Below are 15,712 nucleotides of genomic sequence, written 5' to 3'. Positions count from 1 at the left end.
GCTGTTAAATATCATCAGGTTCTTCTCACTAAGATATCATGTAAAAAGTCCAAGTTTCTCTGTCATTGCTTTGCTGCATGTTGCTTCTAATATACTTCATATTGTCATGAACATATGATTTAATGAATGCATATAACTTTCAGAGAATTTACAAAATATTTTTTTACTTTAAAATAGCAAATGCAAAGAGCTCTTATGTCACCTTTTGGTAAGTGATTATTTACTGTTACCTCTTTTAGGTGATGCCTTATCTTCTCTCTCTTAGAGCCTGTATTGAGAAGCTGAATAAGTATATCCTGGATATCTTTCAGTTAGCGAGCTTTACCTAACCAAACATTCACTATCACAGAGCAGCTGTACTACGAATCAGGTTACGAACACGTTCACCTAGATGAATTCAGCCTGGCTGCGTGCACGTTCACAAAAAGGGGGCAGAGATCACATCCTCTGACCACTCACAAACACTGAGAAACCATGCAGAACAACATACATCACGAGCAATAATTGTTTAAAAATATGATGAATTAAAATCCATAATTCAGACCAAAAACAACACAGTTGCTGCAACAAAAGCAGGAAGGAAGGAATGCAAGCAGGAAGCTGCCAACACTGTTAATCTGTAAAATTGTGACATAATTTATATTTATTTATCAGATGATGAACAGACAGTGTTTTGATCAGCCAGTTCAAATGTATTGCCTCACAGACAAGTTTTAATCACCTTGTCTGCCTCAATTTCTCACACACTGGGATGAGAGTACATTGTTTTACTGCAATGACTCAGTGAACCCTGTGAAGTGGACATGTGGCATTCAGTTTATACTGTTCAGTCAGCCTACATCATAAGGTGGACATTATATGTAGTTTAAATTGCCTATTTTATTTCATAGGGCCCTCCACACTTTGTGTATAGCAGCACAACTGCTGTATGTTCCTGCTGAGGATGTCAGCAGTGCTAACATATGAATTAATGAAAGAATGAATGACTATATCTGTTGGTGGAAACAGAGAGCGCCTTACGCAGGCTTCATCAGCTGACTAGACCAGTCCATCAGATGTAAATCTATACCTTTACTAAAGGATGTCATGTGAAAGGATTGCATTTATTAATTAATATTCTTTCGTTCCTAAGCACAGCTGTCAGTACCATGCACCAAACAGGATCTTCTAAGAATGGGGAGGTCATTTTCCAAGAGAACTGATTGATCAGGAGGCGGGACTTTTGTACTCACTAAAATCTTATTCACTTCTTAACCTGCTCCCGACCATGCCAGTTGTTTAGCCTAAGTTACCATGGTGATTTACCCCAGTAAGAAGTTAACCAGCATCGTAGTACAGCTCACACAGAATAAATGCTTGACATTAGCAGGATAGGAGGAAATACAACTTCATAGTACAGGTCCTTAAATAACCCTTTCTGGTGTATTTACACTTTTCCAAAAGAGATCTTTAAGCATTAAAAACATTTCATTAGTTTTTCCTGGCAATTTGATGTAACTCTCTTGGTTTTACAGCTTACATATGTTATTTCACTAAAGTACCTAGCGCAGTCTTGTATTTAATTCACACAATCACACAACATACAAATCCAGTTTTGCCTGTTTGTTCAAACAATAGTTTGGTGAGTTCCATGTTAATATATATATATAACTGTATTAGGGCTGTCATATTAATGCATTAATTGTGATTAATTAATTACAGGAAAAATTAACGCGCTAAAAAAAAATGACGTTAATCGCTATTTTTTAGCACTCCTAACAGCACGGAAACATTCTTATTTTAAGAGTTCCCGCTATACAAAAATAGTGATGCACAGACTACAATAACAAGACTCGAGACTGCCGAGCTGCTCAGCTTCGTTCATGTTAATTTGGCTTTTGAAAATACCGGATAGAAAACTAAAGCCTTGTTGTGTGCAAATTGTACAGAAAAAGTTTGCCTGATCACCGCGGCTTTGCAGCTTTCACTACCACCTGAAGTTAGCGGCGAGCACTGACTATCACGGCTATCACGGACACTCGGACAGTGCTAACTGCCGCATGCTGCAAGCACGCCATGTTTGACAAATGAACAAACTCACTGGATAAATATTATTACCTGCAGGAGAAGAAGAGAGAGCAAAGTTTGGTGTCAGAAAAGTGTTCTTACTGTTTATGATGTGCTTACTCACTGCATATGATGTTTTATTTCATTTATTTTCTATTATTTGGAGATTGACAAAAGTACACGTCAATATAACAGGTAGCCCTTGGAAATATCAAAAACTGGAATGTAAATGTTAAGCCTGCATCTGTTCTAGTCTGTTAAAAACAAACAATAAATGACTTTATAAAGCCACTTTGTTATATATCAATGTTTTGCTCTGCAACAATAATGTAATTTAAATGAAAATACCTCAAGTTGAGGGCGTTTCTCAGCAATTTTTAGGTGCAATTAAAAACTAGATTAATTAATTACAGAGCATGATTGATTAATCACACTTTTTTTTTATCTCTTGACAGCACTATGCAGTATACTGTATATATTTGAGTTTTGGTGGCAAGCACTTCTCTAAGAAATGCAAAATTTTAATTTGCTGTCCTTTGTTTGATGAATCCTGTTTTGTTGGTAAGATTAGTGATTATTTTTTAACACACTTGCCTGAAAGCAAGACTGGCCTGGTTTTATATCCTAATAGTTGAGTGTCCTTTGTTTTTTCACGGGTCCTCTGAGCTTCCACTTTTTTCCCACCATTTAAAGATGCATTGCATGTACTTGGCACTGGTTGTCAAGATGTCCTTCAAAAGTTTCAAAAGTGCTTTGAAAGTTGTGAATTGATATATTTCTCCAGAACTGAAATACCCCAGAGAGAGTCCAAACTTGTTGAAAACAGGCACCGAGATACGTGTCAGACTTAGGGTGGAATCATTGGCTTTTTTATATATATATTATATTATATATATATATATCTTCTGTAAGTGTGATCTTATGCATGTTAAATTATTCTTCAATACTTGAGATTTAAAACAGGACACAAATTTTTTATCTGTTTGTTTTTTTACAGGCCTTCGTTTGTAGTAACATATTTCACAATAAAAGAAGAATGTATATTAGCTCTATTCCCTCCAAGAAAAGCAGTAAAAAGTATGTTAACACTGTAACTTGCTGTAAAGTTGATTTGTTCATAAAAATGGAGTTTACTTAAGTTGGAGCCTATTCATAAGTGTAGCAGTGGCCGATTTGTGGGAGATTCAAGATTATTATTATTCTTATTAGCTTTGTTATTGCACTGTTTATCTTATTTGTAACCAACCTGTGGTTAAATATCTAATGTCATGTCAATAAAAAATATACTTGTTTTGATAGAAAAATTGATTTAGTTGCATGTTTCCGTTTTAAAATGGTAAGGTTGCTGTGTTGCCAGGCCACCCTTGTCTTTAGTTACTTTAACGTATTTGGGGGACATTGGAGAAAAGTAGAAAAAAACAAAAACAGAAAAACAACATTTTGTCATTGGTAAAATAATTGCTGAACACGTCTCTGCTTTCATAAAACATAGTGAGTTGTTATATCTCCAAACGTACAGGTGGTGTCACCATGGCTCCACAGAATAAACAGACGTGTCCGCTCTCCACCCTTCAGTCTGACTGCACACACAGCGCTCTGCTGCTCTGTGGATTTAACAAAGAGACTCACATCACGCTGCACTTTGGAGTTAATATTCCTTCGTATTTTAATTCCTCTTTTCTGAATTTTACACATCTGTCTGAGCTGAATCTGTTCCAAACATGAGGCTGTTCCCTGTGACGGTGCAGTGCGGCCTGGCTTTTGTTTTCCTGGCCGTGCGCTTCACAAACGGAGACGTGAGCTACTCCATCCCGGAGGAGATGAAACGTGGATCTGTGATCGGAAATATCGCTAAAGATCTGGGACTGGATTTGGACAGACTGTCTGCTCGTAAGGCTCGTATCGACACGGAGGATAACGGTGTGAAATACTGCGGTTTAAACCTGAATACAGGAGACCTGCTGGTACAAGAAAGGATGGACAGAGAGGGGCTTTGTGCCAAGAAGGCGTCGTGTGTCGTTAAACAGGAGCTTGTGCTGGAAATCCTTTAGAGCTGCATCGAATAAATATCCGCGTTCAGGATATTAATGATAACTCACCGAAATTTAAAGCAGAAACAATTAAATATGAAATCAGTGAATCAGCAGTCAAAGGCGCACGGTTTCTATTGGATGAAGCGCACGACGGAGACATCGGAGAAAATGTGTTCAGAGCTATTCATTACAGCAAAATGATCATTTTAAATTAAATGTAAATTCAAAACCAGGAAGACAGAAATACTGTGAGTTAGTTTGGACAAAGAATTAGACAGAGAGGATAAAAAGAGATGATGCTCTTGCTTACCGCATTAGATGGCGGCTCTCCTCAGAGATCAGGTACTGTAGTCATACACGTCACTGTGCTGGATGCTAATGATAAGGCACCAGTGTTCAGTCAGTCTGTCGTCAAGCCAGTCTGCCTGAAAACTCTCCTTTAGATACATCTGGTGATCACAGGAGTGCTACTGATGCATGACGGAAGATTAATGGGGAAGTTAAGGAAGTTAATCATGTTGCAGATGAAAACACCCAGTTTTCTTAAACCTGAAACGGAGAAGTTAGAGTAGCTGCTGAAATTGATTATGAAAAGGAATCATCATAGGTCAGCATCGTGCTAGATGGGCTGGACGGAGATGCAACTTTAAAATGATCATCAGTTGATGTAAAAGGATAACCGCGCCAGTGAGCATGAAAATCCTGCCCATTCCGGAGAAGGCACCTGTACAGAGTGTGGGCATCATCAACGTGCAGGACAGAGACTCGTGAGAAGAACCGACAGGTCCGAGCTCCCTCCAGCAGGGGTCCCTTTTAAATTGGTCCCCTCTAGAAAACACTTAGTCTGTGTGTGAGCACAGGACAGCTGGACCGTGAAGTAGTGTCTGATTAAACATTACAATCACTGCCACTGACGAGGGCTCTCCACCTCTGTCCTCCTCTAAAAGTCTGCACTTATCTGTAGCTGACATCAACGACAACCCACCTGTGTTTGAGGAGGAGTCGTACAGCGCATATGTGAGTGAGAATAACAAAGCTGGCTCCACTTTATGCTCCGTCACTGCTCGAGACCCTGACTGGAGACAAAACGGTACAGTGATTTATTCTCTGTTAGCTGCTGAGGTGAACGGTGCCCCGGTGTCCTCCTATGTGTCTGTTAACGGAGACACGGGGGTGATCCACGCTGTCAGGTCCTTTGATTATGAACAGCTGAGGAGCTTTAAAGTCCAGCTGATGGCCAGAGACAACGGTTCTCCTCCACTGAGCAGCAACGTGAGCGTCAGTGTGTTCATATCAGATGTGAATGACAACCCTCCTCAGATACTGTACCCCGCCCCGGAGGGCAACTCCTTCATGACCGAGCTGGTCCCCAAAGCTGCACACGGAGGCTCTCTGGTGTCCAAAGTGATCGCGGGGGACGCAGACTCTGGACAGAACGCCTGGCTGTCCTATCAGATAGTCAAGTCCACTGATCCGGGACTGTTCACTATTGGTGTCCACAGTGGAGAGATCAGGACACAGCGGGACATTAGTGAGACTGACAGCATGAAACAGACGCTCATTGTGTCAGTGAAAGACAACGGACAGCCCTCTCTGTCTGCCACCTGCTCCATGTATTTACTGATTTCTGATAACTTGGCTGAGGTGCCAGAGCTGAAGGACATTTCTTATGATGAGAAAAACTCCAAGCTGACCTCTTATCTGATCATTGCACTGGTGTCCGTGTCCACCTTCTTCCTGACCTTCATCATCATCATCCTGGGTGTGAGGTATTGTCGCAGGAGAAAGCCCAGAATGTTGTTTGATGGAGCAGTTACCATCCCTGGAGCTTATCTGCCTCCTAATTACGCAGATGTTGACGGCACAGGAACTTTACGCAGCACTTACAATTATGACGCCTACCTGACAACAGGATCTAGAACCAGTGACTTTAAGTTTGTCAGTTCTTACAATGACAACACGCTGCCTGCTGAGCAGACTCTGAGGAAAAGCCCATCAGACTTTGCTGATGCTTTTGGAAGTGCTGACAGCTCACCTGAGGTAGGAAACATTATAGCCGTGTATTTTTATGTACCTTTTTGAAAGTTTAAAACTTTTCTCAACATAATGAAGCAATCTGGCCTTTGTTTTTAAACAACGTAAAGTGCATTTTGAAGTATTAAAACATCATAATCTAAAGTTTTCTTAGTTTGTATTGCACTTTTCCTTAAGTGAAACTGCAGTGTGCTGCTTTTGTATGCGTCCATGGTGCTGAATATTTTTGTTATATCCTGTTGGAGGCATTATATATTCTAGTGAAGAAACATTTTCTTTACCTTTCCAGTCATTTTCAGCTCGTCTTCAAATGTATGTTCTTCATGTTTCTATTTATTTTTAAAGGTTAGAAGTTCTAGAACAAAAGACAAAAATAAATAAATCAGAACAATAAGGCAGAGTGGGACTGTAGTGGTAAAGGCTTTGGCCTCACGGCATAAAGAGTTTGATTCTATAGGTTGATCATTTGTTTTTGTGGAGCTTGCATTTTCAGCATGTTTTTTCTCCTCTGACTTTGGAGAAAACAACAATCATCAATTTATAATATGTTCACATCCTTTTACTTTTCCTATATATTTATTTAGGTCAGAGATTATCAGTAATTTATTTCTTTATCATTTTTTTTACAATTTATTCCTGTTGACTGTTTTTAAAGCAAATCATGGAAGCTTATAGATTTAAAGAGGTGCGGTGCTTTAGAAGGTATGACATTGTTATGGATGCATCATAATATAAGTTTTTTTTTTTTTTGTATAATGTAAATAAAGAAGGTAACTTAAAAGAGATCAAAGTTTAGAGTGTCCTGAATTTCACTGCAGAGACAGTTACAAGTGATAATTGTTGAAAAAAATTGTATCTTGAGGCTGTATTTAGAAGGACATATTTCAGGTGGATTGCTTTAGAAGACCCCGATAATAAACTAAAAAAAAACGTAAAACCAATTTGAGAGTGAAAAATGAAAATGCAAGTTCACTTCAGTCATTTTTTACCGTCATTATCAGTTCTGTCAGCTGCTGGATTTAAGTACTGGAGCGAAGTCTTGCATGGACTGGTTATATTGGAGTGCTTCTATTAGAAATTTTAGATGCAGGCCGATATATTACGATCAATTTTTTTGTATTTTGTTTCTGTTATCTGATGGATACTTGATAATATTGGATTACCACCCCCTTATTTGGAAGCGCTGACATGCACTTCTGAGCAAGGAACATCATTTTTCAAAACAAAAACGGTTAGTGATTGTTTCTGTTGTTCTTACAAACAGTACAGAAGGGTATTCCAGAAAGGAGGTTCAACAAACTCTGAGTCTATCCATAAACTCTGGGTCAACATACCCCGCAATGGGAATCTCTGGGTATCTGATGCCATTACAGCTGGTATGAGGTGGGTCAATCAACCCTGAGTATGTAAACCTGGGTTATTTACGTGCACGAGCGCGATAAAAAGCCATCATCAATGGAGCAAAGATAACACAAACTACCATGGCAACCACACGTCAGAGAGTGATTTTTACACCCCAGTGGGTGAAATAAGCAGGTGTTTGGGGAATATGAGTCTTTTATAAAGTTGTTCACACAACGCCACTTCAGCGACTGACTATAGTTGTTTAAATCTCCTGTGATGAGTCATGCTTTTTGGTCGCTTCATCACTCCAGTGACGTGACGACCGGGAAACAACATGAATAGTAAAGTGTCTCCCATACCAGCAAGCAGGTTCAGTTCACGGAGAATGTTACCATGGTTACATACACAGAGAAGAACATACCTCGCTTCCATGAATGGGAAACTCAGAGTTTCCCTCATTTAAGCCTGAATATACTCGAGTATGAACATAACCTGCTTTCTGGAATACCCCTCAGGTTTGTTTAAGGTATTTAGGTCTCATACGATTTTTGAGTTGTTTAGATTGCTTTTAATAAAAAGTGATATCTGTGTGTTTCACTTGCTGGGACATGGGTTTGTCATGGTTTCTTCTGATGGTGGTTCTTAAAGCTGTAGTATGTAAGTTTTTTTTTGTTTCATTTTGTCAAAAATCCATAATAATCTTTGCGCATATTGTGATCCAAAGTGTTCTGAGCGGACAGTGAATCTCATCTCCTTCTCCTGGTCCTGTAAATGAAGTTTATAAATCTAGGAACGTGACGCCGGACTTCAGCCGCCAATCAGAGATTTTTCTCCAAACACATGTGCTCCATGGGATGTTGGGCGATACTATTGGCTGCTTGACTGAGGTCAGGCACGTACACGTGCCAAATGCAATGGCATGCGTTCCAGCAGAAGTCTCCATCACAGTGTTAAGCACAACAGTTAGAGGTCAAATCAAGCGAAAAAAAGGCAGACCAATGTGGAGAAGCAGTTTAAAGGCACAAACTGTTGGGAGGAAAAGACCGCTTTGCGTCCTCGCGGATCCCCGTGACTGCGGAGAGTCCAACCCACACACTGGTGTCAGAGAGAGAGGGATAACAGAGGGGATAAATTGCTTGTAAATGAGAGAAGCTTATCCAAGGTAAAATAATTTTACAGTCTGGATGCGGAGTAATGTGTCAGTCTAAGAGCGGCTGGGATCCCTGAGCTGACGGCAGCAGCCGCTGCTTGGGGCAGTAACTACAAAGTGATATGTGCATTCAAAATTTCCAATAACACAAGATAAAGTCCCTACATTTGTAACTAGTCTCTGTGGAGGAAAGAGTAGGGAAGTTTGTTAACATAAATATTATGGGGAGGCTAAGTTTCGGTTTCAGTTTCAAAACAGAGTGGAGAGGGATTCTACAATCTGCAAACTTTCCATCCTGATCATGCAAGGATGAGTTTAACTGATGCATGAAAGATGTAGAATCTGGTGCATTTCCTCTCATTAGGATGAATTCATTAAAAATCATCTTAGTGGTTTTTAGATTTTATAGTGACTCACTTAATTTGGTATAAACAGGTAATTGATCCAATGCTTCAACTTTTCTTCCAAGATGCTTGTTTTTTTTAAAATGCTTTACTTTGAAAATAATGATGAACTGAAACCTTATATTGACTATTGGATTGTTGTCATTTTTTTTTTTCTTTTTTCTTTTTACCAATGCACTATATTTAATTAGATTTTTCCTGATGAAATATCAGCATCAAACAATACTAACGTGTTTATGTGAGTAAATCTGAATTGCTTTTTTTTTTTTTGCCGTAATGTTCAGTTTTACTGGTAAATGTTTTGCATTATTTCAGTTTCATATGGAGGTAATTTTTAATGAACATTTTTCCAAGATCATTTATTGCAACGTTTCTTGGTAAACCTCATACAAATTGTAATACTAATAGAAAATAGTCATTAAATATGTCTTGCAAAGTTACTTAACTTGACACTTTTGTCTTTCAATAGTGTTTACTGCAGTGCATGTGTCAACAGCAGACTTGTTTAAAAGCTTATCAAAATGATTCAAAAAAAGTGTAACTTTGTCCACTAATGGTTGTATTCAGGGATTGTTTTGACGTGTACTTGGTTATGTCTTAAAAGGAAAATGTCGACCTTGCCTTGTTGCTTTATTCCTATAATAACCCAGGCTTTTCCTTCCAGGAGATTTCAACCAAAAAGGTGAACATAGGCAACCTAACCAAACACAGTCAATAACTGTTGGCATTTTGTCAGTAGATTTCCCCACTGCGGGATAAATAAAGAATCTCTACTCTTCTTCATCCAAATGACCAACACCTGTGCCAACACCATGGCAACCTAAAAGTACCTACTTGTTCCGCCGACAAAAGGCTCAGGTAAACAGAACTTAAAAATAAATACAAAAAGGTAAAAATAATGTGAGAACTAAATGATGGCTACAAAGATCAATTTAGTATATCAATTTAAAGAGGAAATCGGTGTCATGAGATATTTCCCAATTTCCCTCAAAAGGGAAGTGGAGAGTGAAAAAAAATACATAAAAAAAACAAAAAAAAACAAAAAAAAACAGTAAGTGTTTTTTTCTCCTAAAATAAATGCTAAACACTTATTCTTTAGAGATCACACTAAGTTGTTTTACATCAGTTGTTATATCTCCAAACGTACAGGTGGTGTCACCATGGCTCCACAGAATAAACAGACGTGTCCGCTCTCCACCCTTCAGTCTGACTGCACACACAGCGCTCTGCTGCTCTGTGGATTTAACAAAGAACTCACATCACGCTGCATTTTGGAGTTAATATTCCTTCGTATTTTCCTTGCTTTTCTGAATTTTACACATCTGTCTGAGCTGAATCTGTTCCAAACATGAGGCTGTTCCCTGTGACGGTGCAGTGCGGCCTCGCTTTTGTTTTCCTGGCCGTGCGCCTCACAAACGGAGACGTGAGCTACTCCATCCCGGAGGAGATGAAACGTGGATCTGTGATCGGAAATATCGCTAAAGATCTGGGACTGGATTTGGACAGACTGTCTGCTCGTAAGGCTCGTATCGACACGGAGGATAACGGTGTGAAATACTGCGGTTTAAACCTGAATACAGGAGACCTGCTGGTACAAGAAAGGATGGACAGAGAGGGGCTTTGTGCCAAGAAGGCGTCGTGTGTCGTTAAACAGGAGCTCGTGCTGGAAAATCCTTTAGAGCTGCATCGAATAAATATCCGCGTTCAGGATATTAATGATAATTCACCACAATTTAAGAAGGATACATTAAATTTGAAATCGTGAATCAGCACACAAAGGAGAACGGTTTTGTTGGTGAAGCGCACGACGGAGACATCGGAGAAAATGCTGTTCAGAGCTATTCATTACAGCAAAATGATCATTTTAAATTAAATATGAACACTAAAGCAGGTGGACGGAAATACTGTGAGTTAGTTTTAGACAAAGAATTAGACAGAGAGGATAAAAAAGAAATGATGCTCTTGCTTACCGCATTAGATGGCGGCTCTCCTCAGAGATCAGGTACTGTAGTCATACACGTCACTGTGCTGGATGCTAATGATAATGCACCAGTGTTCAGTCAGTCTGTCTATAAAGCCAGTCTGCCTGAAAACTATCCTTTAGATACACTGGTGATCACAGTGAGTGCTACTGATGCTGATGATGGGTAAAGTGAGATCACTTATGAGTTGATCATGTGTCAGATGAAAACAGTGACAATTTTTTTAAACTCAAAAACTGGAGAAGTTAGAGTAGCTGCAGATTGATTATGAAAAGGCATCCTTTGAATGCAGATCAGTGCTGATGGTTGGATTGTTTCTTATGCAACTTTAATTATTGACATCACTGATGTAAATGATAACACTCCAGTGATTCATGTAAAATCTCTGACCAATCCCATTCCTGAGAACGTGTCACCTGGTACAGAGGTGGGCATCATCAACGTGCAGGACAGAGACTCTGAGAAGAACCGACAGGTCCGCTGCTCCCTCCAGCAGGGTGTCCCTTTTAAATTGGTCCCCTCTATTAAAAACTATTATTCTGTGGTGAGCACAGGACAGCTGGACCGTGAAGTAGTGTCTGATTACAACATTACAATCATTGCCACTGACGAGGGCTCTCCACCTCTGTCCTCCTCTAAAAGTCTGCACTTATCTGTAGCTGACATCAACGACAACCCACCTGTGTTTGAGGAGGAGTCGTACAGCGCATATGTGAGTGAGAATAACAAAGCTGGCTCCACTTTATGCTCCGTCACTGCTCGAGACCCTGACTGGAGACAAAACGGTACAGTGATTTATTCTCTGTTAGCTGCTGAGGTGAACGGTGCCCCGGTGTCCTCCTATGTGTCTGTTAACGGAGACACGGGGGTGATCCACGCTGTCAGGTCCTTTGATTATGAACAGCTGAGGAGCTTTAAAGTCCAGCTGATGGCCAGAGACAACGGTTCTCCTCCACTGAGCAGCAACGTGAGCGTCAGTGTGTTCATATCAGATGTGAATGACAACCCTCCTCAGATACTGTACCCCGCCCCGGAGGGCAACTCCTTCATGACCGAGCTGGTCCCCAAAGCTGCACACGGAGGCTCTCTGGTGTCCAAAGTGATCGCGGTGGACGCAGACTCTGGACAGAACGCCTGGCTGTCCTATCAGATAGTCAAGTCCACTGATCCGGGACTGTTCACTATTGGTGTCCACAGTGGAGAGATCAGGACACAGCGGGACATTAGTGAGACTGACAGCATGAAACAGACGCTCATTGTGTCAGTGAAAGACAACGGACAGCCCTCTCTGTCTGCCACCTGCTCCATGTATTTACTGATTTCTGATAACTTGGCTGAGGTGCCAGAGCTGAAGGACATTTCTTATGATGAGAAAAACTCCAAGCTGACCTCTTATCTGATCATTGCGCTGGTGTCCGTGTCCACCTTCTTCCTGACCTTCATCATCATCATCCTGGGTGTGAGGTTTTGTCGCAGGAGAAAGCCCAGACTGTTGTTTGATGGAGCAGTTACCATCCCTGGAGCTTATCTGCCTCCTAATTACGCAGATGTTGACGGCACAGGAACTTTACGCAGCACTTACAATTATGACGCCTACCTGACAACAGGATCTAGAACCAGTGACTTTAAGTTTGTCAGTTCTTACAATGACAACACGCTGCCTGCTGAGCAGACTCTGAGGAAAAGCCCATCAGACTTTGCTGATGCTTTTGGAAGTGCTGACAGTTCTCCTGAGGTAGGACGCTTTATAGCCGCTTCTTTCCGTGTATAATTTTGAAGATTTTTATTTTTCTCAACATAATGAAGCAATCTGACTTTTGATTTTAAACAATGCAATGTGCATTTTGAATATAAAAGCATCATAATCTAAACTTTACTTATTTTCTATTATTTTTTTATTTGTTTTATAATAATGTTTTCAAATATCTCACCACAATGTCATTATGGCCTTACATTTTTATCTTTTGACGGCTTTCCAAAATTTAAGATTGACTAACCTTTCTTTGATTTTTTTTTTTTTTTTTTTTTTTTTTGTTTTTGTTTCTGTATGACATCTTTTCCTTAAGTGAAATTGCAGTGTGCTGCTTTTGTATGTGTTAATGGTGCTGAATATTTTTGTTATAAACTGTTGGAGGCATTATATATTCTATTGAAGAAACATTTTCTTTACTTTTCCAGTCAATTTCAGCTAGTCTTCAAATTTATGTTCTTCTGTTTGTGTTTTATTATAAAGGTTAGGGGAAAAAAAATCTGAACAATAAGGCAGAGGGGACTGTTGTGGTAAAGGCTTTGGCCTCACAGTATAAAGAGTTTTATTCTAGGTTGAAAACCTGATTTTGTGGAGCTTGATTGTTTTTTTCTCTGACTTTGGGAGAAATCAACAATCATCAATTTATATTATGTTCACTTACTTTTTACTTTACCTATATATTTATTTAGGTAAAGTTTGTTTTTATTTTTATTTTTTTTTAACAATTTATTCCCACTGACTGTTTTTAAAGCAAATAATCTGAACATAAATAGATTTAAACAGGTGCTGTGCTTTAGAAGGTATGACATTGTTATGGAAGCATCATAATAAGATATTTTTTTCTTTTTTTATAATGTAAATAAAGAAAGGTAAGTTTAAATAGATCAAAGTTCAGAGTGTCCTGAATTTTTTCATTTACAAGTGGAAAATGTTGAATAAAGCCATTATCTCAGGGATGTAATCAGTACGACATATTTCAGGTGGATTGCTTAGAAGACTGATAATAAACTTAAAACCAATAAAACATATTATACTTTTAAAGTGCAAAATAACAATTCAAGTTCATTTCAGTTCTTTTTGACTGTCAGTATCAGTTCTGTCAGCTGCTGGATTGAAGTGCGGCAGCAAAGTCTGGAATGTACTGCTTATATTGGTGTGATCCTATCAGAGATTTTAGATACAGGCCTATATAATATGATCATTTTTTTATACTTTGTTGATGTTATCTAATTGATGTTCAATAATAGTGAATTGGGATTCTCTTATTTTGAAGCACTGGCATTTCTGAGTTAGGAAAATATGCTTGTGATTGTGTTGGCTGTGCGTAAGGTTTTTAGGTCTAATACAGTTTTTGAGTTATTTTGATTGCTTTTAATAAAAAGTGACGTCTGTGTGTTGCTCTTGCACTTGCTGAGCCATGGGTTTGTCATTTAATTTGAAATTTCCTATGCTGATGTTTGATATTTTACAACCATTTAATGACACAATACATAACACATTTAGATGACGCACCATTGCCAGCAGCACACTTGGTAGCTTCCATCCCCTCAACATATCTGTCAAGTCTCCTGTTTTGTCTGGGAAACTCCTGTATTATACCCCTCTTTTCCACCAACGTCATGTAGTAGTAATTTCCCGTAAATATTCCGTAATTTAATATAATAACAATAAAAAGATAAATAAATAAAAATATTCCTCTGTCTCTCTAAACTGAACGCTGTCACTAGCTTCGTGAGAACTGCCACCCATAGGCCACTTGCAGTTCTTGCAAGATTAGTGCCGACAGCAGGAGCAAACCCAGAAACAACTAAGAAGCGAGATGGATGAATGTAAAAAGACGTTGCAGCGGAAAAAACAAAGAACTCGAGTAAATACCTTGGAAAATGTGACAGAAAGTTTACCTAAAGAGCAGCAGGATGGGACACAGTTATACACATTCTGTAAGATTTGGAAGTGAGATTTTAGCGTCTCCCACGGCAGAAGAAACAAATTAAATCACCATGAAAAATCTTCCAATCACAAGCTCCACAAATATAAACTCCTTCCAAAAAGTGTTAAAGGATGTAAATTCTGCAACAAATGTGTCTAATAAGTCATTATTGAATACCAGAGAACCACATGAGTGAACATGAGAAATTATAAGAAAATATGTAATGAAAATAAAATGTAAATGTCTAACTTAAAGACAAGCAATGTGAAATTAACAGTAAAAATACAACGTGTTGACTTATGTATGAACTGTAAGTATATTAAATAAACAAACATGCTTCATATACTTCTTCAATTAGGGCTGGGCGATATATTGAGATTAAAGATATATCAAGTTTTCTATTTGGGTGATATAGAAAACTACAATCTTGCATATATATATATATATATATATATATATATATTATAGCTTATTCTGTATCAAAATACTAATTTTAGGAGTTGCTGCTTTTACTTCTCAGAAAACCAGCAATGAATGCGTCCTAACCAGTAGCGGAACAAATCAGACCCGGGCCGGGGGCGGGGCAAATGACCGGGCTTTTTAAACCCAAATAATAAAGCTCATAATAACATCATTTTACAACATACACATGCCCGCATCAGCGGGGCTTACAAGCTTCAGCACCACAGAGAGTGGCTGTCATTTTGAAGCCCATCAAACAAACATGAAGTATAACCAAACAAGAAAACAACAAAAACATTAGGATGGTCACTAACACAAATTCAAAGTATTTCAGCACCATGGATAGTGACCACTTTATTTTGACACACACTTTAACCATTTCAACTCAGAGCCTTTATCAATAACTATAAAGTTTAGTAAAACTGGCACAGCGGCCCACATGCTCACAAACACTATTTCAATATGAAGTACTATAGACCTACTCGGCTCCCTTAAGTCCTTCCTCCTATCAGGGGGAGTGCCACCCTCCCAGCCCCCTGAAGCTCCGCCCCTGGTCCTAACCCAGATCTTTCACATA

The 15,712-nt window shown here is 39.0% G+C and overlaps 2 pseudogenes; both read left to right on the top strand.

The window, feature by feature from the left end:
* The first annotated feature begins 3,559 nt into the window (after nucleotides 1–3,559).
* On the top strand, nucleotides 3,560–6,161 carry LOC114470734 (protocadherin gamma-A10-like; annotated as a pseudogene).
* Nucleotides 6,162–10,329: 4,168 nt separating this feature from the next.
* Nucleotides 10,330–15,695, top strand: LOC114470733 (protocadherin beta-16-like; annotated as a pseudogene).
* The last annotated feature ends 17 nt before the right edge of the window (nucleotides 15,696–15,712 follow it).

The sequence above is a fragment of the Gouania willdenowi genome, chromosome 10, assembly GCF_900634775.1.
Source record: "Gouania willdenowi chromosome 10, fGouWil2.1, whole genome shotgun sequence".
Classification (NCBI taxonomy): Eukaryota; Metazoa; Chordata; class Actinopteri; order Blenniiformes; family Gobiesocidae; genus Gouania; species Gouania willdenowi.
This window is presented reverse-complemented; position numbering and strand designations above follow the sequence as displayed.